The sequence below is a fragment of the Cupressus sempervirens genome, chromosome 9 (assembly GCF_028749045.1).
Source record: "Cupressus sempervirens isolate cs-2001-9-10 chromosome 9, ASM2874904v1, whole genome shotgun sequence".
NCBI lineage: Eukaryota > Viridiplantae > Streptophyta > Pinopsida > Cupressales > Cupressaceae > Cupressus > Cupressus sempervirens.
Genome location: NC_143126.1, coordinates 489,181,091 through 489,208,959, shown reverse-complemented (window position 1 = coordinate 489,208,959; position 27,869 = coordinate 489,181,091). Strand labels below are relative to the sequence as shown.

At 35.5% G+C, this 27,869-nt stretch overlaps 1 pseudogene across 1 annotated transcript in view; it reads left to right on the top strand.

The window, feature by feature from the left end:
* Positions 1–25,441, top strand: part of LOC149539456 (uncharacterized) — a 52,158-nt pseudogene extending 26,717 nt beyond the window's left edge. The window contains exons 3-8 of the transcript XR_016356236.1: positions 20,079–20,238; positions 20,406–20,464; positions 20,597–20,713; positions 21,120–21,292; positions 21,598–21,721; positions 24,795–25,441. The product of XR_016356236.1 is annotated as an uncharacterized LOC149539456 (transcript). The remainder of the gene's footprint in view (positions 1–20,078; positions 20,239–20,405; positions 20,465–20,596; positions 20,714–21,119; positions 21,293–21,597; positions 21,722–24,794) is intronic.
* The last annotated feature ends 2,428 nt before the right edge of the window (positions 25,442–27,869 follow it).

Here is a 27,869-nt window from a genome sequence, read left to right as displayed (position 1 = left end):
TTTGCAAAGATATTTGGATCACCATCCCTTCAATCGTGGCATGGGAATTATGGAAAGAAAGAAACAGGAGATTGTTCCAAGACAAGGTGCTACAATCAAAATCTCTAGGGAATAAGATTGGAACAAGTATTGTTGAAACTTTGAATAGTAGGCTCAAAAATTCTAACCATGCAGAAGGATCTTTCTTGCGTCGGGATAGACTTATCCGAAAGAATTGGATGGGTGTGATTATCCCTCCCCAATATGGCAAAGGTGGAAAATAGTAGCAAAAAGGATAGATTAAACTGCACATGGGAACTCCCCAGAGAGGGATGGTTCAAAATGAACTTTGATGGTGCCTCAAGAGGCAACCTTGGAGTAGCAAGCATTGGTTGTGTAATACATGATTGCAAAGGCCAAATCCTAGCAAAACTAGCTAAACCCATAGGAAATACCACAAATAATATGGCAGAAATCACAACTTTATCAGGTCTTCAACTTAGTAAGGATCTAGGTATCGAGCATCTAATAGTGGAAGGAGATTCCCAAATCATTACAAATGCAATCCGAATAGGCAGAACTCCTAATTGGAAGTTGCATTCGTTACTTGAATGTACCTTACACCTAAGCGGATTCACAAAAATTGAATTTAAGCATATATATAGAGAAGGTAACAAACTTTTAGACAAATTGGCTAATAAGGGTGTTGAGGGTCAATTCAGTAGAGAAATCCTATATTAGTAAGCTCATTTTTTCAATAGTTGAAATATTTTGAACATAGGAAACCATTAAGAGAAACATAAAATATTTAACCATATTCTTAGGAGATATAATAATGACTAACACTCTCTATATCTCACCTTTTGTTATATCAACATACAGGTAAAATAGAAGGGCACATAGAGGAATAGTCTATACTATGCATTCGTAGCTAGGTGGGGTACCCTTTGGCACCCACTATCTACCCTTAAAAGTTAGCCATAACAACATAATAAGTACTCATATTTTATTCAGAATCGATGCATAAAGATTAGTCTTTACAAAGGTGAGAAACCCTACACTATCAAAGCAGGTTAAAATGAAATTTTATAGTTCTAAGATTTATAAGCTATATTGACTTCAGTCCAGTTTGTTTCAAAACTAGTATCGAATATGCTTTAGTAAAGTAGGAGTGTAACCCATCTAGGATTATGATGTTTTTTCTATGTTTGAATCACATGGTAGATATGTTTCAACATCAGCTTCCTCCATATCAGCATAGCTAAGTTAATATTAAATCTCATCACAATTATGGGATAGAACTTTCGGCCTATAATAATGGAAGTCGAGCATGTCCAGGTCATCATAAGTAACACAAATATTAGCTATAAGGGAGAACCATTGTAATTAGTTAAACAACTTATCACCCCCAAAGCTTACTTATAATTCGAAACAAGATCACCCCAGGTCCTTTAATCATTACTTTGTTGTGTTTCGCCTCAATCCCCTTTCCCTTTTGAGAGCCTAGAAGCTTCCAACAGAATCTTGACTTTTTGCCTTTATTTAACTACTCGTTAGGGGTCTGTAGACTCGCCAATGCTTAAAATGGAGTTTGCAGTTATCCTATTCCACTTGTCCGAAGTGAGAACTAGTCTTTTCTAGGGTCCATTAAACCTGAGAGGTGGAATAGGATTTTAAATAGGTTGATGACATGACTAGACTTGTTGTGCATAGAGTGCTTGGGGAGAAACACTTGCATTATGAACACACTGGAGAGTCTAATAGTAATGTCATTGGCTCCTTTATTGCCTGTTTCCTTAGAGCCAAGGTTAGCCATTGGGAAATAGTTCGCCTCTGTGAAAATATCTTTGATAGTACTTGGTTAAAAGGTCCTTACAATGCGGTTTTTAGCGTTAATCAAAGATTTGAAATCCTCTTTCTGGAAGGTTATATGATCGCTCCTATAGGTAGTCTGCAATTTGCCAAGGTAAATTGTCATCCTATTATGTGGACTAGCGATCCCATTCACTTTGAATAGATATGACCTGAAATTGAAAGAAGCATTCAGTTCCTTCTGTGCTGGCGAGGCATAGTTTGCGAAGAAAATCATGCATGGTTGGGAAACTATCGCATTGCATCTGGTTTCCAAATTTCACGTAATTTAAACCTTCGTGAGCTTAAGGATTTGGTGTTCATTCTACCAAATATGTGCAAGTCAAGCAGGAAGGTCTTTTCTTTACCGTTGCTTGGCCATGAGTACTTGGGTAAGATTGACATCTCTAAAGATCTTGTCTAGTTTGTTGCATTCATTTACAATCTTAGATAAATCGGCTGTATTTTGCCCATAGTAATGTGTGGTCCTTATTATGTAAATTTTGAATGGTCTTCTAGCACAGTGTTCTATATCTGGTTTGCTTTAGCTCTCTCTTTGTCCATCCTTTTTATTCTTGATTAGTCAACCATTTTGACAGTCTGGTTCAAAAGAATTATTGATTCATAGGCCTGGATTTTGGTTGAAGGCTGCCTAGATTAAGCTTCTAGTGTGTATAATTCAGGATTATAGACAAATGCTATAAAGTTCTCTTCATTTTGGTACGACATGTTGTAATTAAGTAGTTATAGATATATAAAATTCGAACATGGTTTAATGAAGGCCAAGTGCAAATTTTGGGAATTTAGATTAATTACAATCTTGCTTCATTTTGTAATCGCCGTTAAAGAAAACATTAATGTGGTAGCCATAAATGGTCAAATCTAGTGGATTAAATTTATCTTTCATGTTGATTTTTTTAATCAAATTTCTGTCCTCTTTCAACCCCCAGGATAACATTAGTATAAATTGTATGGTATCGTTTTGATGGAGCCCAAATTTTTGGCCTCCATTTTTAGCGATTTCAAATCTTTAATTATAGAATTGATGATATTTTACAATATGCCGAAATCAGAATGAAAGACTTGTAGAAAGTGTCTACCTCCAGAAGATATCATACACTTGGAGCAATCCATTACACTTGGCAATATCTAGGGAAGATGGACATTTAGAAATGATACAAGTGTTGCTGAAAGTGGATTCTTCTGCCTGTTATACGAAGGGAATGACACCTATTCATATTGCAAAAGAGAAAGGGCATCCTTACATACTTAAGGAAGTACTAAATCCCAGACCAGATTGTATTAGACTGGGTAATCAAAAGCATAAAATGAACATTCTGCACTTGGTCATGCATTGAATCTCAATCTCAAGGCAGTCAATAAAGCATGTCACACTGTGTTGGATATAACACAAATTAAAAGGGGCTACTCATTTGCACAACTCTCCGTCTGGAAGGCACTGAGAGAAAGAGTGATGGTTGATACAAATCTAAAGAGCAACTGTGTTGATGTGATATGAAGAATAATGATTTTGAACTGTGCTGCAAATTTGACAGATATTTGAGGCTACTGAGGACTGTAGAAAACATTTGATGGAACGGTACACGTGCTTGGAGTTGTTTCAACTTGATGACAGAGAGACATACAACCAAATATGTGCCTCTTCAAACTTTAAGCCTTGGAAATATAAATATATTTTTATTCTTCTTTGATTCAGATAAATTATTTTTCTGAAATCTGCATACAGTGATTGTATGAGACAGAACTTCCAAACATGGTTAACGACGATACAAAGCAATGATTGGCAAATCATTATAACGGTCTGCACAGATGTCACAAAATAGTTGACTGCTTGAAGTAACCTTGCTATTCAAAATAGTCATCACAGAAATTTTGATCTCCATAGTTTTCGTCCATGGATGACATAGATTTTGAGTTGAAGATCATAAGCATTTCGTTCTCAATAATGAATTCAAAGAAATCTTGAACAGACATGATGTGTCTTTCAAGATGTTAAAAGGCCTTGTACGGTACTTACGAAAGGAGATATTTGATTGAACAAATCTCACACAGCCTTTTCTACCAAGTAAAGATAAATGGACATTCTGTGGATTGAGGGATAGTTTTCTTTTGGACCAGAAAAAATATATCACACTCAGTCAACAACATTAGTGGAATCTATATTTCTATCAAATGGGAGGAGTGAACGGAAAGATATGACAAGGAAGTCATAGACTCCCAATCAAGAAGTATTTTAGGGTTGATTTTGGAGATGATTGCAAAAGGAACAGGGCCGCTGGAGCAAGGAGATTTGCATCAATGGTTAAGGAGTTTTGACTAATATTATACATCTCTAATGTTATTATGCTTTGGTTGTAGGTCTATATGATGAGCAATTAGAAGAAGCGTCACTAGAATGAAGCGCTAGTTGACATGGGAGTCAGATATATCTTAGTCTGAGTGTTCAACACGTGAGGAATGGGACTGGAGGATTCATCTTTTATAAATATTCTGTGTCATTTGTACCAGGAGCACAATATGGAGGCACATCGATTTAGGATGCTCATGCAAGTATTGAAGCCTGCCTGTGTGATTCTCACCATCTGCAAATAAATCGAAAGAGAAATTGTCGTGGATTGTTGATTATGGAAAAGATAAAAACAGGCGGAGGCAAAATTATATACGATACAAGTGTTTCATGGCCCATGCAGTTTCATTATCAGAGGATGAATCAAGCACACCCGACTCTCCTGACAGATGAAGATACTGTTTATTATGAATGGGATAATTATATGGGAAAGCATTGAATTTAAAGAAGTTTGGAGATATACGCCAGAAGAATTGAAGTGCATATGCGGGAAAAGAAATGTTTGAGCCCAGTGTGGCCTCTATTTAAAAATATAACACACAAAACTATATAAATCATATTTAATAAGGATTATATTAGGGTTCGGTTATTTGTTATAGAAGGGTGCAATGTTTAATAATGCCCCTTCATCTTTTATAAATAGGAGATACAAAATCAAAACAAGGGACAATTTCATTAGTCATATTAAAATTTTAACATATACTATATGCACTTGATATATTGTATTCTTTCAATGGTAAATAAATGAAGTTTGAACTAAGCCTGTGGATGGTGGATTATCGAATGAATTCTTGTACGATTCTAGAGTTGAACTGTATTGGATGGATCATCCGTAAGGAGTGTCTCAGTACAATTTTATTTTCGGATTAGTAAGAAATATCTATTTAATTTATTTGCTTTAGAGTTTTAAATTATTATTAAGTTGTGTCCTTTATAAATGTTTTTTATTAATTTCTATAAATATTTTAATATTCGGATAAGTGGACTAGGTCATTATTGCATTTTAAATTTGATATACATAGATATTGTGAAATATTTAATTGTTTCCCTATTCATGTCTAGTTTGTTTCCGCAAGAGTTAGAGTGCATCTTAGACTAGTTTAAAATTGCATTTATATAATTGATCCGTCACGTTTGAATTTTTAAAACTATTTATAGTTTAAATATATTAGATTTTATAAAGTTGTATGTGTCAACTTATAATATTGACTCTAGTTGCCCATTTAATTAAGCACTGGTCTTTTATTCTTGATTCATAATCCATATGCTGGCAACTGTTTCATTTCTTTCCATTGAGGAAATAATATATCTATTTGTTGCAATCATCTATAATAATCACTTTTATTTAAAAAACTCTCATATATTCTTTTATTGTTCTTAATTCGTAATTCACAAATTTGAAGTTTTCTATATTTCTTGCCATTAGGAAAACTTTCGTTGTATTCGTGTTTTAACCAATTTGCTTTAAGCATTTTGGATATAAGGTTGTTGTTCAGGATCAGGCACACCTGCCTCAGTTTTGTAGAGCCAGAAGCACAGGGGATTTGGATCGCACCGATCAATCCCGTCAAGTTGGCCTTAACCGGTTGGATATCGCAGTATCAAGTAGGCAAGGTTTGTAGGATTCCAACCTGCGGTTTTGGGAACCAACATGTTGTTCCTTTGATTACACATTTTTCATTTGGAACAGGAAGTCTTCCAAACTTCTCCTCTATTTATAGTCTTTGGATGCCCCTTTTTAGGTCATCGAATGTAGCTTTGTCCTCTTACAGAAGATCAATTACTCTATGCTTGTTGACCCTTAATGGAGATGTTAACCTTTAGAACCTTTGACACCCTTGCCCTTTGTGAATTGTCTATGGCAGAAATGTTAACAACTTCATTCGGTCTTTCAGATTTTCATTTGTTAACTGAAAATTATGTATATTGCCCCGTCCCTCGATAATTTACGAACTGATTTATATTTGGGGTAAACATAATGTTCACATATTTAAAAGAAAGGATCATAACAGTAATATTAATGTCTCCTTTAGACAACATATTAGTCTATAAACAAGTTTAAGTAATAATTGAATAATGCGAGAAGATCAATTATAGATGTCCACTATGGTATATGGGAACTTCAGGATTTTATATACAAACATTAATGCTAATTGACCTAGTGAAGCAAAGTTCAAACTCAGTTTGATGACCTCCTTAGCAAACATCCTAGCTAAAATTGACTATGATAACTAGTAGAATTAAAAGAGTAAAGCTTGGAAAAAGGTTTAAAATAAGTTATATTTAAATTTCTTAAATCTCTTGCACTTTCTTGAACTAACAATGATCTTAGCCTAAAGGATGATTGCAGGAAAAACTAGCAGCAAAGCTAAATGAAGTTGTCTACACACTCCAAACTTAGCAAAAATCACTATGTAAAATATAGTGCATTCTTGTACTTCTCACAATTATGAGGTGATGTTGGTATTCAGAAAAATAAGCGAGTAATTGCAAATGATAGATAGATAGATGAAATTCTAACGTCCACGAGGCTAAGCATAGCCTATGCGACAACCTTCCCACTAAACCAACTTAAGTAATTCGGTTCGTCTTCTATGCAATTTGATGATGAGTCCACCCAATTGTTCAACATTCTCCTTGTTGAATAAGTCGTGCCAAGAGCTGTTAGATATAATATCCACAAGTTTGACCCAGCTGTCCTTGTATGCATTGCCTTCTAAAATAAAGTGTTGTTCAGATTCCACCTTCCCAGAATTGCAAAACATGCAAACTCTCTCTTCCCAAAGCTCTTTTCGTCTCTTCCATCGTCCAGTCTCACATCGGAGCTGATGAGAGTTGGTTCTAAGCTGAGCAATAAGAGTTTTAGCTCTCCAAGAAATGTGTTACATCCCAAAATTTTGACCTAATTTTAAACTTGTTCATAACTGTTGGATTTAACGGATTATTCTTTCACAATCATGTGAAATAGGTAGTTATTTATATATGTTGTATTCACTGTTAATGAAGATGGTCATTAACCATTAACTGTTATTAGATGATTAACAGTTGCTTGATTTGAAATTATGATTAATAATTTAAGTTTTTTAAAATGATTATATGAAAGTATTATAGAATTGTTATTATGGCCAAAGTGTTTTCTTGGGTGATTGTAGGAGAAGATGAAGAGGGGGGGAAACATTGCTAAACGGGATCATCAGAATGGGATGCTTGCTTAGTTCAGTCATTAGGTTCCGTAGATATGACCTTAAACTTCTTTGGAAAGGATACAACGACTTGAACACAGGATACATTTGTGGGACCTGCATGAGCTATTAAAAAAATAATCTAAGAAAGCATAAAATAATCTAGTTAAAATATAGAAACATACCTCAAGGGATTTTAATTGATCTTTCATCATATATATATATATATATATATATATATATATATATAACACAGGATACATTTGTGGAACCTGCATGAGCTATTAAGAAAATAATCTAAGAAAGCATAAAATAATTTAGTTAAAATATAGAAACATACCTCAAGGGATTTTAATTGATCTTTCATCATATATATATATACACACACACACACACACACACACACACTTACACTTAAATATAAAAATGAAATGACACCATTATATTATAATAACTTAATAAAATGATGTCTCTCTATTGATATACTTACATGAACGTATGTAAATATATATTATAATAATAGTTGAATTATAATTTTTCAAACTCTTTTTTCCAACCTTTTTTTTTTCTTATCAATCGATTGAACACTAGGCAATTTGAATTGGCTTATAATTTTTTAAACCGGTGTAAGCCAAGAAGTCACGGTTTATTCCTCTATATGGAAGCCGTAAGAGGAGTCGGGCATCATATTCCATAATCTCGATTCTAAATGCTGCTACATTTTCAAACTTCATTGCCTCCACAAACCCGACTTCTCCTCATTTTACAAATTAATTACTTCTGTCGATACTTGCAATACTGTTCACTAAGCTTTGTTTCAAACTGTTCGATTTTCTAATCCTTGCCATGCAAGCACTCCGGCTAAGAATTAGAGATTATATGCATTGAAAGTGACGTCTCAAAACAACTGGAGGGAACCGATCAAATTGCAAGTTCTTCAAAACAATATTGAATTCTTATCGGATCATGAGTTACCATTCCAATATGTTTAATTTCTATAGCAGCCGGCCAGGCACGGGAACCTCTTTTTTTTATGTCTATGATCATGTTATTTTAACTTGCTGAATAATCCCAATGATTTATAATGAATTTTCTTCTTACTCCATAGTTTCCTGAATCATCATAAAAGAAGTTGAATAGTATATCTTAAAGAAGAGTTTCTAAATGTAGTAAGAACGTGGATGAATGTTATTGATCTCAAGAACAAATTTTATTTTTATCACAAAACCTGATGAAAGGTATCAAGAGTAGAATGTTCATAACTTTCCAAAACACCTGGGATTCACTGGCAGTGTAGCCATGAAATGGTGAAGAGGTGCAAAGGGCATAATGCTCATAATCTTTCAAACACCTGGGAATCACCGGCTGTGTAGCCACGAAAGGTGAAGAGGTGGAATAAATCTGCAAGAAAATAGAAGAGAAATCAGACAAGAATAACTTAAATGAAATATACTTAATAGCTCATACTCATACCTATAATGAAACCTGTTGTCAAGTTGAGCGGTGGCGATTGGGTCGTTGAACCCATTGGAAATCCTTGGCCAAGGTAGTTCATAGACATGTTTGCCATTTAATGATCACTTGATGTCAGTGGCGCCAGTTATGCAAGCATGTCCGTTTCATGACTGTTCGGACATTCTAAACACTAGGATGCTCAGGTGGCTGATGTAGGGAGGGCCTTTCTAATTTAATAAAATGTGTGGGGATAGGTATGGTCTGAGTTTGGAAGGTTAAGCCTATGTCAATGCTTCTCCTCTCACCAAAGCCGAGGCTTGCACAACCAACTAAAAGATCCTCCGGAATGATAATTGTATGATTCTTTCCTTCTTTTCTTGATAAGCATTTACTTGTATGAAGAAAGGATAGTTGATCTTGAATACAGTTATTTTCAGTTGAGTTAATCTAGTTATCTCAGTTGATCATAAATACAGTTATTTTTAGTTGATCATTAATCTAAATATTTCAGTTGATCATAAATACAGTTATTTTTAGTTGATCGTTAAATTAGTTATTTCAGCTAATCATGAATACAATTATGTTTAGTTAATAGTTAATCTAGTTATATCGAATGAACATTGATATAGTTATGGTTATTTCAGTTAATTGTTAAGAACAGTTAAAGACATATGAAAAGGATTTCAGTTGTCTATTTATGAACGTTGGAAAGTCTTAATTTAATTGTCTTTGCTTTCAATATTGTTGCCCCACTTTTTACCATAGTCCAATTTTGCAAAGTGGAGGATTTAACTCGTATTGTGTGTGGATCGGTCGAGTCTGTTGTTTCTTCCTTCCTCCAAGTGTTAAGTTTCTCCATCGGGTTTCATCTTTTGTCTTTTCCCGCATTATATAGCCGGGTGGGTATTCCTTATTGTCATGAGTCATACAGGTAGTCTAGATCCTTACTCGATGGAGATTCTTGAATAACTCTACATTAGATGAATTTACTTGCAATTCGTTTTGATCCGAGTGTAAAGAAAATTGAACCAACGAAAAATAAGGTTTCTTCTTCTCCGTAGCGGGTTTTCGCACCCCAAAGTTGAAACTCCGCAGGGATCCATAAATGCTATTTGTAGGTCGAAACAAGAAAAGGTAAGCCATATTATGGATGAATCGTTCAAATATTATCATGTTTTCATAGTGGGAATCACTCAGAATTCACCAAAATGATCAGAATAAGCATCGGCGGAAAACTCAGAAATAGCTTCTCCTTTGGCGGGTTTCGAACCAAGAAGTAAGTTTTCCGAAAAGGCCTAAATAGGAGGGTAAAGTTACTAGTGTGCCCCATTTTTCGCTTGCGAAGCCTTGTTTATGTTTTTCGAAGGCTTATAGTAAAGTGCTTAAGGCAGAAAAGGTAAAGCGAAAGCTTAAGCAGAAAAATGGAAATAGCCTTCTCCATTGCGGGTTTTCTACCCTCGAGACCAATTCTCCGCATCTAATGAAAAATCGCTATTGCAAGCATGGTAAGTGTTTGAATAGATCACAAGATGTGTTTGGGACAAAAATGGAAGCAAATTAGTGAAATTTGTAAGGATATTTTGAGCAGAATCTAGCCAAGCGGATTTTTCTTTAGGGAGTACTCCGTTCTTGCTTTTCCGAAACTAGGGTGAAAACGGAAAGGTAAGTCAGTAATAAAGGAGTGTTACCGTTGGGCCAACGAAAACAGTGAAATGACAAGGAGAAATCTGTTAGAACCCTTACATTTACTAACCCAACGGATTTATCCTTAAAGTCGCTCGTGTGGCACAAATTATGGAATTTAATGGGCAGATCAAGGGTTTTTATATAAAGAATATAACAGAATTTCAAATCACCGCTTTACTGTTATACTGTTATATTGAATAGTGCTTCTGAAAAACTTCAAAGTTTAGGGTTCGTTTTCTTACATTATCATAATTGTTGAATTTCTATCATTCTATATCAGGAAAGATGGCATCAAGATTCTCTAGTTTTGATGGGCTGGGTGGAATCAAGTCAACATGGCAGAGTATCTCTGATACTTCACTACGTTTCTTTGATATGCAAGATTTTCAGAGAAGGCTGAGAACTGAGCCAATTCACCCTGTAACAAAGAAGCTCCGAGGAAGTGGACTGGTGGAAGTAGCCGGGTTTCCTATCACAGTACAAGCTCTGGAGCTAATTGTGGAATGTATCAATCATTACAACCCGGACACCAAGCATATCATATTGCCTGATCAAACGGTATTGATTTCAATTAATAGGCAAGCGGTGGTGAATTGTCTGCGGATTGCGGAACGAGAGGAGTTCTCTGAGCTAACAATCGAAGGAGCCATGTCCGAATTCTCCCTGAAGAAGATGGTGTGGCAAAAGGAAATCATGAATTCCTGGTTCCAAAGGCCTAGAGGGGCAAAGAGTAAGGTCCCTAAAACCCTGTTTGGCATAGATCTTAAGCCCGAAATTGTGGATATTTTGGTCCTCTTGCATCGACTAAAAGGTGAGGTAGAAGCATTCAATTTTATAGAACAATACTTCTTTATGGTGCAAATTATCTGCTCAGACACAGTATGTTGATTGGGCGTATGAAGTTAGTGAACATCTTTCTAGGGCTCTCTTTGCAGCCAAGTTTTACAATTCATTTTATACGTCATCTTTCTTGATATATATGTTGGCTTCCCTACAATTGTGGCTGGGACTCCCTAGAATAGAGAATTTTCCTGAAAATTTAAAAAGTTATGAGTTTTATCCATGCTTGCAATTACAGAATAGCTATGCGGAGTATATCTGGGTTAATGATGCATTTACTATGAGAATTTGCAGGGAACTCCAAGGGTGTCCGGAGTAGAGGTTCAACCCAGAAGCAATGGCGGTCATCAGCCAGTTTGGCTATTATTTTATTCAATTCTCATCTTTCTCTTATTTGCGTCTTGCAGCATTTGATGGATTTCCCCTGAAGCTGCCTAGATATCCGAATGATATGATTGTGCTCATCGAGGTCGTCAGGCAAGCAATTCAAGTAAATGTGCTGAGCACCAGTTTGAGAAAGAAGGGGTATGAATTCCCCATACAAGTTGGAGCTTATAGTTGTGAATCCAGATCTGATGCAAAGAACATACTCAAAGTGTTCGAGAACAAATACAGATTGGAGGAGTATGAATTGGTAATGCCCATGTTTGATCCAAACGGGTATGCTAGAGATGTGCTCCAAATCGGAAGCGTCATCAAACATATAACTACTGTGGAAGATTACTGGGCTGATTGCAGAGACGAGCTAGAGAGCCGGGATTGCGCCTTTGCTAACAATAGATAAATCAAGACCTATGGCATCAACTTGGATGTAGAAGGGCTAGAAGATGATGGTCAAAATATGTATAGTAATACATATTTGACCAAATTGAGAAGCATTCCAATCAGCTCTGAGCCATGTGTAAATATAGAAGAAGATATTGATGTTATGATGGCCCAGATCATCAAGAGAATTGGAAAATGGGTTGAGTGGACAGAAAAAAAGAGCTGGAGCAAGAGCAAGCCTACTCAAGCTTCTCCAGCTGCTGCTACTCCCACTTCCTCTCAAAGCGCCACACCCAATGCTACAACTTCGGCTACTCAAGGATCGGCTCAATCTGTAGGAGGAGGTGATCAACCCTCGGAGAAGAATATTCCAATAGCTCCCACTTGCGAAGGAGGTTCTCTACCAGTGATTAGAGCTCAAGCTGGTACTGAAGAAAAAGGGATTGAAGAGCCAAAAGATGGAACCACCGCTCCAGCTTCGCCTCCTCACACTACCCCAATTCCATCTCCACATGTTACCCCAGTTTCATCTCCTCATCATAGCCCTACTCCATCTACAGGTGCTTCTCTTTTGAAGCCAACTGGTTCTCTTATCCAGATAGTAGAAATTGGGGATGATAAGAGCAGCAGCAACGAGTCCATTGAATCGGATGAAGCTGCAAAGAGAACTCGAGAAGAAGAGAGTGTCCCAGGTTCATCTTGGCTTCTCTCTCAAGATCTGAAGAACCCCTTCTCTGCAACAATAGTAGCAATGACTTCAGTAAAGAAGAAAATGTTCAGCATAGAGTCACTTGGAATGGCTTCTAAGATGATTGGTACAGAGTCCTGGCTTGAAGACACCTTAGAAAGAAAAAGAAAGAGGAAAGGTGAAAGTGTTCCTACAAAGGATGTTGTGTCTCAAGCAGTACACTCTGGGTCGGCCATGGTAAAAGCTAAGAAACAGAAAACTTTGTCCATACTTGGGCAGGATCTAGATACCGGACATTTGACTATGGAGATTGCAAAACCAAATAAAGCAGGGAGGATTGAGGATATGACTCCTGAAGACTTCACTCTGCATTCAATTGATCTTGGAGAGGTCAGGCATGATACAAAAGTTGGCTTAAGGAGATCAGGCAATGAGATAATAGAAGGTCAGTTAGAAAGCCTCAAATTGTCAAAGATTAAGATGAAAGCTGAGACAAAGGAACTCAAAAGATTCATCCGGCAGCTAGTTGTCCCGTTGGCAACCATTACTGGTGTGCCTGCTACTGAGAATCCTACAGCAGAAGAGGTGCAAGCGTTCATCTCATAGCTTTAGAAAGATAGACATTTTGGTCAGATTTGGAAAGAGTGGATTGATAAACTCAATGCGGATGGAGTTGCTCTGATTGATCAAATTGGGAATGTTATCCTTCCACTGGAGATTGAGAAAGATAATATCTCGTCTAATCAATGCACTTTGATCGCGGAGAAGGCACGATGTGATGAGTGTATTTCTCTCCTGAAAATGATTATCTAGATGAAGGCAAAGGAGGTGGTTGAAGTAAAGATTTTGAAGAAAGGAACTGAACCCCTGTTTGAATGGCTCCAAGGTATGCAATTCAAGCTAGAGATGATTTAGGAAGCTGAAAAAGGACTCAAAGAAACAGAAGATAAAGTGAAGAGAACTCAAGATAGGGCATTTGAACTGATGAAGGGATTACACACTGATCCACAAACTAGTGGTCAAGGGAGAGCCCTTATTGGAGTAGAGATAATGAAGAACAACTTCTCTATGTATTTAAGTAACCTGTCAGGAATGGCTTCAAGCGTTCAAAACAGAGTGACAGAGCTACAGACACTAGGTGGATGCATACACGTAGCTGCTGAAGAATTGACAGGACATCTAAATTCTGTGAAAGAATTGGCTCGAGAACACTCCAAATGGCTCTTAAGATTCACTAATGTACACGTGCCTAGTCATGAGGAATTAGTTTCCATTATAGTCGCCGCCAAGGCATATAGGGCGAAAGTTGAAAAGGGGAAGAAGTCTAAATGATTCGACGATGCCTCCTTTTCACCTTCTTTTGTGACTTCAACCAATTTTGTAAATTTTGTAATACGACAAACTGGCATCTTGCCATTTGTCATCCTTAGAAGATGAACCGATTAAAATTCCTATTGTAACGGTCATCTCTCAACTCTATATGTATGAAGTTGAATGATTAACGAAAGGTCAACAAATTTTTGGTGTGAAGTACTTTTTGTTGCAGAGTCAATTAAATGGTATTTTATGTCAATCATTTTCTGTTCTAGTAGGTATTGTGTTTAGTCTATGTTTCCTTTTCGTTTTACAGAGAATTAAGGAGGAAATGACCTTCTTTCCCCTGTTTTCAAAATCATGAATGAATGTGATAAGTATTGTTATGATTCATTCGGCTAAAGATTTTGTTAATGTTTCTGATTTATCAGTTATAGTTTAGATTTGAATTTCAACTTATTCTAGTCTTATGCGAATAGATTTATGGATTCATAAGATGTGTGAATACGTGAAGCTGTCTCAGTATTGAGAAGTCTTTCTTGCCTGAATTAAGTTCTAGTTAGGCTTAATTTGGTTTGCCTCTTCTGCTAAGAGCATACCCCACATTAGTTTTAGGAATAAAACATAATTCCTTGAACATCATTCACATAGGGAGTTGTACCTACCAATTCAGAGAGAAGCCAGTAATCAGAGAATGGCTTTTCAACTGTTGTAAATAGATATTGTTCATCATTCAGGCATTATGAAACAAGAAAGGACAAATCTGTTTACTAACAAATATAAAAATCTGTTTGTTACAAAATGTTAGCCTCTATGTATGCCTTTTGGAGCTGATTGCATGTAGGGTTGAACTCGCTGATGTAATAAGTCTTTTTCCTTCAAAGCCCCTTTCCCCAATTACTCTTATAGAATTTCTCCATAATAAAGGTCTTAATTTCTTTATTGTTTGTGGGATACATATTGAAAAGAATATTCCATTTCTTTATCCACTTGATGTTTTGTTGCATCCAAGTCTTTTTATGTTTGCAAAAAATATCATCAAAGACCACTTTAGGCCACCTACTTGCACACATTTTTTCAATTCTTTTAAGATAGTGAATGAGGTGAACCATAGCAAGAGCCTCGATAGGGGCAAATTCCACTTCACTAAGCATGATATCATATGAGACAATGTTTTTGATCTTGAACTTGCTTGTGATCCAATGTTTTTGAATTCCCTCAATTTGTTTCCATTGTAAAGCTGAAGTGCTGCTGGCTCATATTTCACATCCATAGAGAACTACCGGTAACACAAGAGGCCCAAACAAAGTGTGAGTAGTTTTCCAATCCCAAACCTCTGCATCACGACACCTATTTTGGAGCACATAAAGAGCCTTAGACTCTCCTAAAATTCTTTTCTTTCTACAACCTTCCTAGTTTAGACTTTTGTTGAAGTCAATCCTAAGGTATTTATACTCCACAACTTCCTCAAGAACACTACCCTCAAAATAGAACTTATGCTGATGCTGTTTTATGCTTTTAGAAAAAAATCATGATTTTAGTCTTACTTATATTGACTTGCATCCCTACCATTTTGCAAAAGCACTCAAGTGCGAGTAGATGTTCTTGCAGTCCATAGACAGATTGGGCAACCAAAATGAGATCATTTGCATATAGAAGCAACCTAATTAGAAATTCACCTAACTGAATACCCTCACCATTTTGCATGTCTAACCATTCCTCAAGTTTGTCGATATATATGCCAAACAGGTTAGGAAAAAGAGGACAGCCCTATTTGACCCCTATGTCACTCCTAAAACATTTTGAAATGCCATTTGAAGTTCTGATTTTTGACTTTCACCTCCCCATACATCCTATGGACAACCAACTTTGAGATTCCTAGGGATCCCCAATTCTTCCATCTTGAGCCTAAGCTTATCTCTAGGCACAATGTCGAAAACCTTTTTGAAGTCAACAAAGCAACAGAAAACCTCATCATTTCTCTCCCACGCTTTTTAGATAATGTGCCTTAGGGTGATACAATGGTCAATAGTCAAGTGTTTTGGCCCAAAACCAGCTATACCTTTTGCACGCTTATAATTTTCCTCGGCCCATCTGTTGATTTTGTTTTCTATCATGTTACCAAAAAGTTTCGCTAACAGAGGATTAATCATTATAGTCCTATAGTTGGAGGGGTTATTGACATCACTGCTCTTATAAAGGGGTATAGCAAGACTAATAGTCTAATGGGAACCTGTGTTGGCTGATATTATTGAATATTTCCGTAATGAGTGGTGTGAGGGTTTTCATGCCCCACTCAAGATACTTTGCTTGAAGTTCCACCGAGTCTTTTGCCATACTGGTACCCAACTTCCTAATGCCCATCTCAACCTTGTGCACATTGGAAAGATCATTCATATTGTTGACCAAGGGCAGCATATCCATCTCCTCTTCTTTTTCATAAAGTTTTCTAGCAAACTCGAACCATTGAGTGGCTGTAATAATATTTTCAGTTTGTTTCTTCCTTGGTTGTAGCTCTCTCCAAAAAAGCTTGGGGTTATTTTTACCAAGAGAGATAAGTTCTTCCCTCCTTGTGATCATAAAATTAGATTTTTTCTTCTTTAGGATCTGCTGATACATTTTAATGTCAAGTCTTGTTTTATTAGACTCTCTTAGCTTTCTCCTGGTCAATTTGCACTCTTTATCAAACCACGCATTAGTTGGAAAACAATTTGTTTCAGATTTTTTATGTTTTGATCTTTCGCACTTGGGAAGTGCCTTGTGAATGAGATTAGATAATGCATGGCTATTGACATCGTGCACATGTGTACACTTCTCATATAGTCTCTCAAGTGTAGTCTTGAAGATGTCCCTATTTTCTGAAGTCAAAAAAAATCTGCCTTGTGAAAGTGGTTGTTGAGGGCATTGGCCTTCTATCTCAAGCTGCCAATCGTTTGCCCACAACAATTTTATGTGCAGCGGTCTATGGTCTGATTTAAGATCCCATATGTGTCCTCTAATCATAACTTCCTCGATTCTCTCACACAAATTTTGTGAACATATTACGTAATCCACCACACTTGCACCGTTGTAAGTATTGCAATTGAAACTACCCGATTTTGTCCATCTAGCCATACCATTGCAAATTATTAAGTCAAAAGGACCACATAAGGTAATCAATTCGTCCCCAAACTGATTGTAGCCTTTAGCATCATCTGATACTCTTTCCCATTAGTGTTTACTCTTTTCTGTGAGCCAAAGAGGATTGTTGTTTGCATTGTGGCTGAAAATGCTAGTTTGTCCATTTGCTGTTCTAGCATTGAAATCTCCAACAAGAAGAATATCCCCATGCTGCAAAAACATAGAAACATCCTTCTTTAGAGCAGCATAGGGCTCTTTGTGATCTAAACCACACTTCTTATAGATTTTAGAAACCTATGGAGCAAAGTAATAAGCTGTGATCCTAATAAGACTGTTGTTTTCCATGATTCTGAACTATACAAACTGTTTGTTAATGTCTTCCTTTTCCAATTGAATGATACGTCCTTTCTTTTCTTTTACTAGAACCATTATGCCTCCATGACCCTTACCATTAGTTGCTGCCTCATTCCACACTGCCACCTTCCAGTAGCCTACAAACAATGGAGTCTTAAATAATGCAATCCAAGGATTGCACAAATGTAGAGACAAGAAATTATGATGTAATAATCTGTATATATGTAAGGGAAGGAATGGTTTCTCAAAGTCTTCCACTATAAATAAGAGGTGATTGTAAGTAGACAGGACAATTTTGTCCGGGCAAGACTGAGGGTTTTCTTCCCTGTTCCTTTTCCCTTAGTGCCTGCACTTTAAATGGGGAAAAAGTAAAACAAGACTGTAAATTAATTTAAAATTAATAAAATATTGACAACAACCTATTATCGATCAAAAAAATATAAAATACCAAACATGGTCTAGGAGAGATGCAACTTTGCGTATTAGTACATTGAGATATAATCATCATGGAATAACAATATGAATTTCATGGAAATTCATACGTTGCTGCATCAAAATTCATATGTTGCTAGATGTAGCATCCTCAAAATAGTTTCTTGCGTACACACTAAAATTGCAAAGAATTAACTGAAACTGCCTCCAGATTTGTGTAAAAACTTGCAAAATGAATCACAGGAGATCTGGAACTCTAAATGTATGTTCACTCATATACTGGAAATACAAGACCACAACAAATTTGCAATGACGATCAACTGGTCAAATTCTATCAGCTCTCAAAGTCGGCTAAATAACTTATGCATTCAGTGATAAGGAAATCTGAATAAATTGGATTTGGAATCAGCTTTGAAAGCATATCAGATGAACACTTGACAACTTGCAACTTAGGATTTATATTCTCACTCAAGTGGAGAATACAGAGAAACAATTAAGAGCCTATGATAGTTACCTAGTCAAATTTTGTAAACTTGCAAAGTTGACCACATGATAACTGTTGCATTTGACAATCAGGCAAATTGAATAATTTGCAAATGGAAATGTCTTGGCAAATTTGGCAAACAGATTCCTTAATATTTAAAAATGCACAAAATGGATATAATTGATGCCAAGAATACATGGGAACACTTAATTCATCATGACACACATCTGGCTGTAAACAATGACATAATGGAAAGGACCACTTGGAGTCTTGTTGACTTGATTGCCTACATATCAGAATAATTTGGCTTTGGAATTACATTAGGAAACATGATAAATGGATTCATTAGGGACTTAAAACTGACACATGGCATGTCTCTGATGTCTACAACAAGGGTGAAACAATCACATCATAACTGTCATCTGGTCAAAAGATATTGACCACCAAAGTAGGGTGTCTGAATTTCTGAAAAATGTGCAATGCAGATTTATGCTAACACCCTCAACTGGGTTAACACAAAACCTATCAAAGTTTTTTGCCGAGGGCCTGAAACTCAAATATATGCTATTTGGTATGCTTTTGAGTCTTTGACACGTCCACATGTCAGTAGTTCATGAAATACAATAGGGCACAAAATGCACACTCACAAAGTAGGCCTCAATTATTTCTGTACTCAGGCAAAATGCAGATTGACAGACCTCCTCAAAATAAGATTTCCCTAAACCGTCAATCCTGCAAGTATGAGGCTATAAATAGAAATATGAGCTGAACATGAAAGGGACAACACACCTATCAAGCTACATCATGTAAAACTCATTGGGTACTCAAGGTATTCAATGCTTAAAAATGGCCTTCAAGACAAGTGCAAAAAGGAAATTTTAAAGTTAGCAAAATTTCATCATAGTATTCTCAAAATTTTTGAGAGTGCTAACAAGTTTTCTGCCTCCAAATTTTACATCAAGCAAAGCAGGCTTAACCTTGGATAAGCATGCATGAGCTGGAGTAGTACTGGGATGGATGGCCTCTTGAGAAATCTCAATGCTTCACCTCTATGAGCATCACCTTTGATGCAATGAGTGCTAAGTTTTCCATTCATTGTCATCAGAGATGGGTTCTTGGGAATCAACTACTCATGAAACATGGGTTAATGAGTTCGACTCAAACTTCAGAGTTGAATTCTGATAACAATATATCAGAATTTGACTTGCTATAGATAATTTCTCCTACTCATCAATTATTTAGCTGTCAAAAAATAGCACATAAAATGGTTTTTGTTGAAAATATCATATGTATCATGCAAAATAGTTTTCACAATGTCATGTTTCTCATTGATGAAGCTACTGTGTATATAATTACAGTCTTGTCCAGATGTGTCAAAACAATTTTGCAAAACAATCTTTTATACACTAGATAATAAAATGTTGATCAATTATTATGAGAGTGCACGGACATATGCATTAGAAAAATGTAGCTATGAATAGCCATGTTCAGAGAGAGACCTATAGAAAACTTATATATATGTAGGGGTATCTGATTAAGCTGTTATATTATAAAATGCAGGTATTGTTACTAAACTTCAGAAAGGAGATAGTGCCCTTTCTACCAGAAAAGATACTGGCTTCAGAATTGGCAAATGCTGAAGAGCGCTCAGACAATCTTGTTCTTAATAGCTCCACAGCACTACTTGTGCATAATGAGGATGCAAGAATATCTGTGATAGGTCATGTGTAATTTACCACTCACATACTGATACCTTTATAGGCATCGGCAGGGCTTCAGTGAATTTATACTTGTTCAATGTGTTATTCTAATTTGAATTACTCTTGAACATTGGTTCTCACATCTACACCCACTGAATATAGACACAGTTTTCTTTTGAGAATTCAGGTATTTGGTAAAAGCAACTTTCCAAAGTGGAACTTCATTCACAGCATACACATATGCTGGTGAGCTTCCTAGCTGTGCATTTGGGTTTAATAATCATGGGGTGGTAAAAGTCTGTTTATATGAGAAGGTATTGCAAGCTTTACTTTTCAAACTATTATACTGATTTCATAAACTGAAACCTTCACGTGCAGGCTTTTACATTGAATTCTGTTCCTCCAAGTAAGGAGGAGGTTGAAATGGGAGGCATTGGGAGAAATTTTATGTCTCGTGATTTATCTGAAGCAGTCAGCATTGGAGATGCATTAAGTGTACGTGTCTAGAAAATGAATACAGTTTGCATATCTTGTCTATTTTATAAATTGTCTCACATAGTTTTGTGTATAATTTTTTTTTTTGTCAAGTAAGGATCATAGTAATAATTTCATTGCTGAAAAGTTAAAATGATCCAATTCTTCTCTTTTTAAAGCAAAATTGAGTTGTAATGACTTTTGTTTCTTCAAAATAAATATTCTCTACAGCTCAAATACTTTATCTATGTAATCCCAGTTTGATTTGTTATTAATGTTGTCCAGGTTTAGTAGTAATGTTTGTTTCATGGAAATATTCATATATTTGACCTGTCATACTCATTTCCCTTGCTTGCTGGGTTCCTATTCAATCCAGTAGAAATTCTGAATGAGCACTCAGATTGATTTCCATTTCTTCATTTACCAGCGTGTTCACTTGCCCAATATTTCAGTTGGACATAGCTATAATCTGATTGATGCTAGACAGCGTAGAATTTTGAATGTTGAAACTGCATCGAAAAATCGGATTTCAGAGTGCTGGAAGTAGGCTCAAATCCATTCTTCCATGCAAATATGTATTTGCACCTTAATATCGGCCAGGTATAATTATTTCAAATTTTGTGTCAATTAATAGTTTGTGAAACATGTGACTATTTTCTCAAGCTTATTGTCAGTTTCAAAATTTAAAAAAAGATATCTCTAATTTACTTGGGAACAAATGTCATGAAATAATTATACTTAATGACATTTTATAATATGTTACACCTTAACATTTCATCATATCTTTCCAGAATGGCATAGTAGAGTGTTTGGTGGCAATACCTAGTTCATAATATTTTACACAAATCTGAAGTGCTAATTGCTATGAAGACCAACTGTATTTTGTGGTCTTATCATGCAATAAGGCAAATGATGAAAGTTCCATAAGCAGACAGAAACAAGCAGCTGAACTCCCAATTTTAAGCCTTCTAGAATCACTTGCTCTTCTTGGAGACACAAGTGATGAGAAAAATCCTATTTTCATGCAAGGTATTGTGGTTGCTTCTGCTAGCCTTTAATATGAGAGTTTTTCACATAAACAGTGAGCTTTTTATATTTAGGATACAGTCACCTGCCAATAATATATATTATTTAACATGGATAAGTATATATAGGAAATGATGATTTACCAATAACAACAATTTATATCAGATTGAATCAATCTGACTGAAGCTACAACTTAAACAGAAGTTGCTGAGATTTAGGACTAAAGCACCTTAAGAATGGTTTTTCCCTACATGCCCCTTTAAGAAATCAACCATTTTATACATTTTGGAGGAGACATAGTGGAGCTAGTTGCTCAATGATTAATCCATAATGATCTGAGAAGATGATACATCTACAAAAGGAGTCATTTTTGAAATTTCATGCTTAGAAATCCACCTGATGAACTAATATGCTGAAATTGTTTTTTCCTAATAGGGCAGTTTTGAAACTGCAGATTTTATAGTCAAAACATAATTTTTAATAAAAAGCATTGGGAATATATTAAAGTGTTGCCAACAAATAGAAACTCTATCACAAGGGACATAAAAAAATCTACAGGCAGTGTGCACTGAAGATTGGAGGCTGTTTGTTTGACGGGACTCTTGGCAAGTTTTTGAGGCCCTGCCCACAAGCATTTCAGTTTCCATGGTGTTGTGTTCTTTATTTACTTCTTTCTTACACATCAGTGCTTTTTGTGGTCCGCGATGTGGGTTTCTTGTTTCTCATGTGCTTTACGAGTCTGTAGTCTATAACCTAGCCATAGCATGATTTCTCTTTGTCCATTTTGTCCGACTCTTGGGTAACTTGTATTTTATACATGAAATATAACTTAAAAGCAGGACTTAAATGTTATATTTGATGTGCATATTCTGATTACGAGAATGATACTAACTTGAAGACAAATATAGCGAGAAGGCTAAATGGGCATGTCAAAATCCAAACAAGCATTGAGAGGTTGTGAGTTCTTATTAAAAAAGTAAGTGAAGTGTCAAATAAATGTTTTACAATTTTGTTTCTTTAATCTTTTTTTGTCCCACTTTCCCTCCCCCAATCTAGCCGAGTCTGGCAAGTTTTACAGACATGGGAGTCTACCAAGACTTGGCCACACTCAGATAGTCAAAGTCCAGTGTCTCCAGGACTTGGCATGATTGACCCGCCTCTTGACTCACAGAGTTCCGGCGAGTCCTGTAACTATGCTAGTCTAAACATCATCTTCAATCTTCACCTCATGTGACCTCTTGGAATTTGCCTTGCTTGGAGCAATCTGGAATATTGCTGATGATTTTTTATTCATCATATTTTTTGTATTCAGTGGACATTAAAGAGGAACTAATCACATTTATGAGCCCAATGTTGGCTTTAAATCTCCATTAAATTACACTTAGTCCTGAATTAAATACTATTAAACATTGAAACAACTTAGTTCTAGTATTAGATAATGGTTGCTCAAGGTTAATAGTTTCTAATATGTATGAAGATATCAGAAAGGAATGGGTAGAACTAGAATGACCTCCTGTGGGTACTAAATATAATCGTTATTCCCAGTTACAAAAGCTCTGCATGATGGACGCTCACTATTTCAGATTTTTTCTCTCAGTTTTGGATCACATAATAGCAAGAATTATGTGACTAGAATAGGAAACCTTGTATAGAACTAGTTACAAAAATATAAACTAGTGTTTATTTGTTTTCCTAGGCTGTAAAATGACTTGAGATTAAATAAGATAAGATAAATTTATTAATGTCCAACAAGAGACCACAAACGGATCTAAGGGAATGAAGAGAGTACAAAAGGACTGCAGCCAGCAGCGGGAACACCAAAGGGTGTCCACCCAAATAACAAAACAAGAAAGCAAAAGCCAAGGAGACAGAACAAGAGGCAAGAAGAGCCTAAGTACTTCCCACAGGTGAGAAGTAACCATGAACCGAAGGATAAGGCCTGAGGCAAAGGCAAGTACAGGTCCTGGGCTGCCTCGAAGAACCACTGGAGGTAGAGTAGAGCTGCCAAGTGTAACCACTGTGAGGTCTCATGGATCTGGTGTGGCTCTAAGAAGTAGAGGGACAACTGAGTGGTCTCTTCGTTCCCTAGGAAGGAGGCATAGGAGTGAAGAAGGGGGTGATGAGCTGGTCGAAGTCCTGTCTTGGAGGGCACTGGGACTCGAGAATGTGGGCCTAGAGCTGCATGGCTTCCAGCAGATAAAGTGCAAGGCACTGCTGGTCAATGTATCTGATAAAGGAGGATAGGCTTTCACAACCTTTAATGTGCCATGCCTTGCGTGATTTTAAAATCTAGATTTCTTTATATGTGTATTTGCAGTCATTGCCTCGTAAGAATATGACGGAAAATTTAATTTATATTGCAGTTTGTTTCCTCCCTAAAAAATTTTCAGTTTGTTTCCTTCCTAAAAAATTTTCCTGGCTAGCATTAGGTTGTGAATCAAGTTTGTTTTTTCTTTTTTCTCCCATGGAAGTCTTTAGTAAATTATGCTAAACAGATTTTGTTAAAAAGTGAAGTCTCAGTTGATACTGTCATTAACCTTTGGTAGTACACTATTAGAACTGCAACAGATGTTCCTATCATATGTCGATCAATCAAATTTTTAAAAAGATACTTCTCTAAAAGATAGCACCTCTATTTGTTTAGGAATCTTCTAATTACTAGTACCCAAACTTATCAGCTTGTGTTTGTCTTGCTTAATACAGTTGAGTGGTAATGTTCCAAAATCCCAGTTCCATCGTAGCAGAAGTGCTGTACTACTTCAAGATTCTATCAGCGACCAAGCTCTACCTCAGGATTTCATATGTGCAATTTTGGATTGTTTATGTTATTCTATTTTTGCCTGAGACCTGCATAAAGTTTTCTTAACCTTTGTACCGTTTAAATAGCTTTTTAGTTTTTCTTTTTTTTTATTCCATCTGCATCTTTAATTACTTGTTCCTTAACAATTGATGTCCCTAGACACATGTTTGTGGGTGTGTGAAGCTCTACCTAATCTAGCAAAATACTTTAAATGCTAGAATTGTTTAAAAAAAGTCCATATTTTGACTTGGTTGTCAGTTGAATTGAAATTTGCAGGGCCTATTCTTTGCACACTCTGCACTGCTGTGATCAATCTGGAACAAAAAATGTTATCAATTTACCATGGGAATCCCATGTTGGAGAATGTTGTATATCGGTTTCCGCTTACATAGGAAACAAAAAGTATATGCTGAACTATTCTGGCATCAATTCATGAAATAATATTATAAGCGGTGATTATATGTGGAACATTTGTAACAATCTCCAGGATTATAGCCTGTGGGAATGGAGCTTAACAGTTGGGATATTTGAGTAGAGTCCCTCATGTCTTGGTTTTAAATCCTGCCTATGCATGATGTAGGACCTCTGCATACCATCTAGAGGTCATTGTGGGGGAGTCTTTGATTAAGAGCACATATATCCAAGTCGCTGGGCTACCTTCAATTCCCCTGGCTGCCAAAAAGGGAAAAACAATCTACAGATTTACAATTTTTGTCCTATGGATGTATTAGAGGGACAGTAAGCTAAATGGTATTATTGGTATTCAACATGTAGGTAGATTGGGAAGCCTGTGGTTGCTTCTAACCTTGGGTTAATTGGAAACAAATCCCTATGTGGACTTATACAGGGGGATCTTATATGCAAAATTGGCGTTTGGTTTGGCAATAATCCAGAAAAGCTGCTTTTCGCTTTTCAATCTAAAATTTCATTTGTATTTCAGAATAATTTGGTATTGCATCCCTCTAATCATCAGTATGATATACAATTAATAATAATCACTGATACAATAATAATATATCTAATTTAAATCAAGGTAGTTTATACGTTAAAAAACTGACAAAGTAGAAGACAAACAATCATGTCATATCTCTCCAATAGCTTCTGTTTTTTCACCCTTTCATGCATTCATGATGACATATAAGCATTTCATGTCTGATCCTACGACTAGATTGAATGTAAATGTTGGCTTCTTGAAACCCTCTTTTGTTTTCTTGCTTCGGCAATTATACTTTGATCATTATCTCTGTGTATGATTTAGCTAAGAAAATAGTTACCGACATTCAGGACTAAAGCACCTTAAGAATGATTTTTTTCTACATGTCCCTTTATGAAATCAACATTTTATACATTTTGGAGGAGACCTGGTGGAGCTGCTTGCTCAATGATTGATCCATAATGAAGTGAGAAAAGATGATACATCAACAAAAGGAGTCATTTTGAAATTTCATGCGTAGAAATGCACCCGATGAACTAATACGCTTAAATTGTTTTTTCCTAGTAGAGCAGTTTTGAAACTGCCGATTCCTTTGAACAGTATTTCAAAAGGAGTCATTTTTGAAATTTCATGCTTAGAAATCCACCCGATGAACTAATACGCTTAAATTGTCTTTTTCCTAGTAGACCAGTTTTGAATCTGCAGATTCCTTTGGACAGTATTTATGAAACCGCCAATCTGTTAAACGGGGCAGATTTGCCTTGATAAATTGAAAAAATGATGAAGTGTGTAATGTCCTAATAATGTCAAGCTAGCGTTAAAGTTGACATATGCAATTAAATATGACACTAAACAATATGAAATGGGAAAGCAATTTATTATTATGTTTGACGTCAACATCATTAATACATTTAAATCATTTAGTTATGTAATTCAAGAGCTAACCTACATTTTATATGGTCCTTAACATGTTACTAAAATAACATATTTATTATTCCATTTTATTTGTTAAAAATAAATGAATTATATTGCACCAATGTTATCATTTTTTCCGAATTCTTTATAAAGTACCAATAGATAATGTTCCTAATTATTTTCCATCATAATAGTCATTTATATTTGATGATTAAAAAGTTAAAAAAATATAAAATAATCAATTATCCAAAATATCTTATAAATATTATTCAATATTTTTTTCTTAATATTATTTTGATATTATAAACGTTTATTTATACGTAAAGATAATTATTGTTATTAATGATCTCTACATTAATATTAATTATTTCATATAAGTAATTATGATAATATATATTTATTGCTATAATATTATTACTACTATAAAGCTTTAATACATATAATAATACTTAAGTTATAATTCATTATTAGGATGATTGGATACTTGTTGCCTTGACATATTCAATAGAGTAATACCAACTTGTATGCTACTATTTTTGGTTGTGATGTACAATGTTATTAAGCCCTTTTTATGAGTGTCACCTTCAATTTTCTTTAATGATACCTTAATGTTATATCAATATTTTATGATGATGCAATTATATTGATGTGAATATGTTTGGGTTGATTCATGTTTACTTTTAGATGATGTCACTATTTAATGCTTATGTTAAGATGATGTACTTAAACCATGTTGGACTTATGATAATGTTATGTTTTGCTTATGACTTCATTGTGTTACTAACCCATTAGACGTGCTTTGATTTGGTTTAAAATGAGCATAAGCTAAATCATATGATTATGTCATGGTTAAATTTAATAATGTAATTAATGTTGTTTAAAGTAACAAACTAGAGATTGTGAATTAAATCTAAAGTACTTTGATCTAATGATTTAAATGTGTTAGTAATGTGATTCAAACCTAAGATTAATCTTGCTTTTGCACTCATATTTGTTAAATGTATCCGTTATGTTTATAAAAGAAAAATATTGCATCAACAATAAGACTAATTGGGGTAGGTTCTCATGGGTTACTAGGTGGGGCATTACAAATTGAACAATTTGACATTATTTTTTCGGAGTATTTGTATGCATGACTAGGACCCTCTAATATTGATATAAGAATGAAGTTTATTAAGGTAATTTGAGATCACATTCTATAGTAAATGTAGGGTGTTGCGAGCATCACTAGTTGAATTATTTAGCTGTGATGAAGCTAGTAAAGAGGAATCTTGAGGTTCTCCAAGCACCCCATGAACACGTGTGAGTAGAGAAAATGGCTTTAGGAAGGAAGTGTAGAACTTGGAAGAAAGAATCAAAGAGTTGTAAGCTAGTAGATAGGACCAATAATCAACCTTCTTTGGAATCCTTAAGTAGGTGCAACAAGAGTTGATTGTAAAAGACAAATTGCTATTAAAGGTGACATGCTAGAGAAGGGAAGGAAGAAGAAAGTATATGGGGAA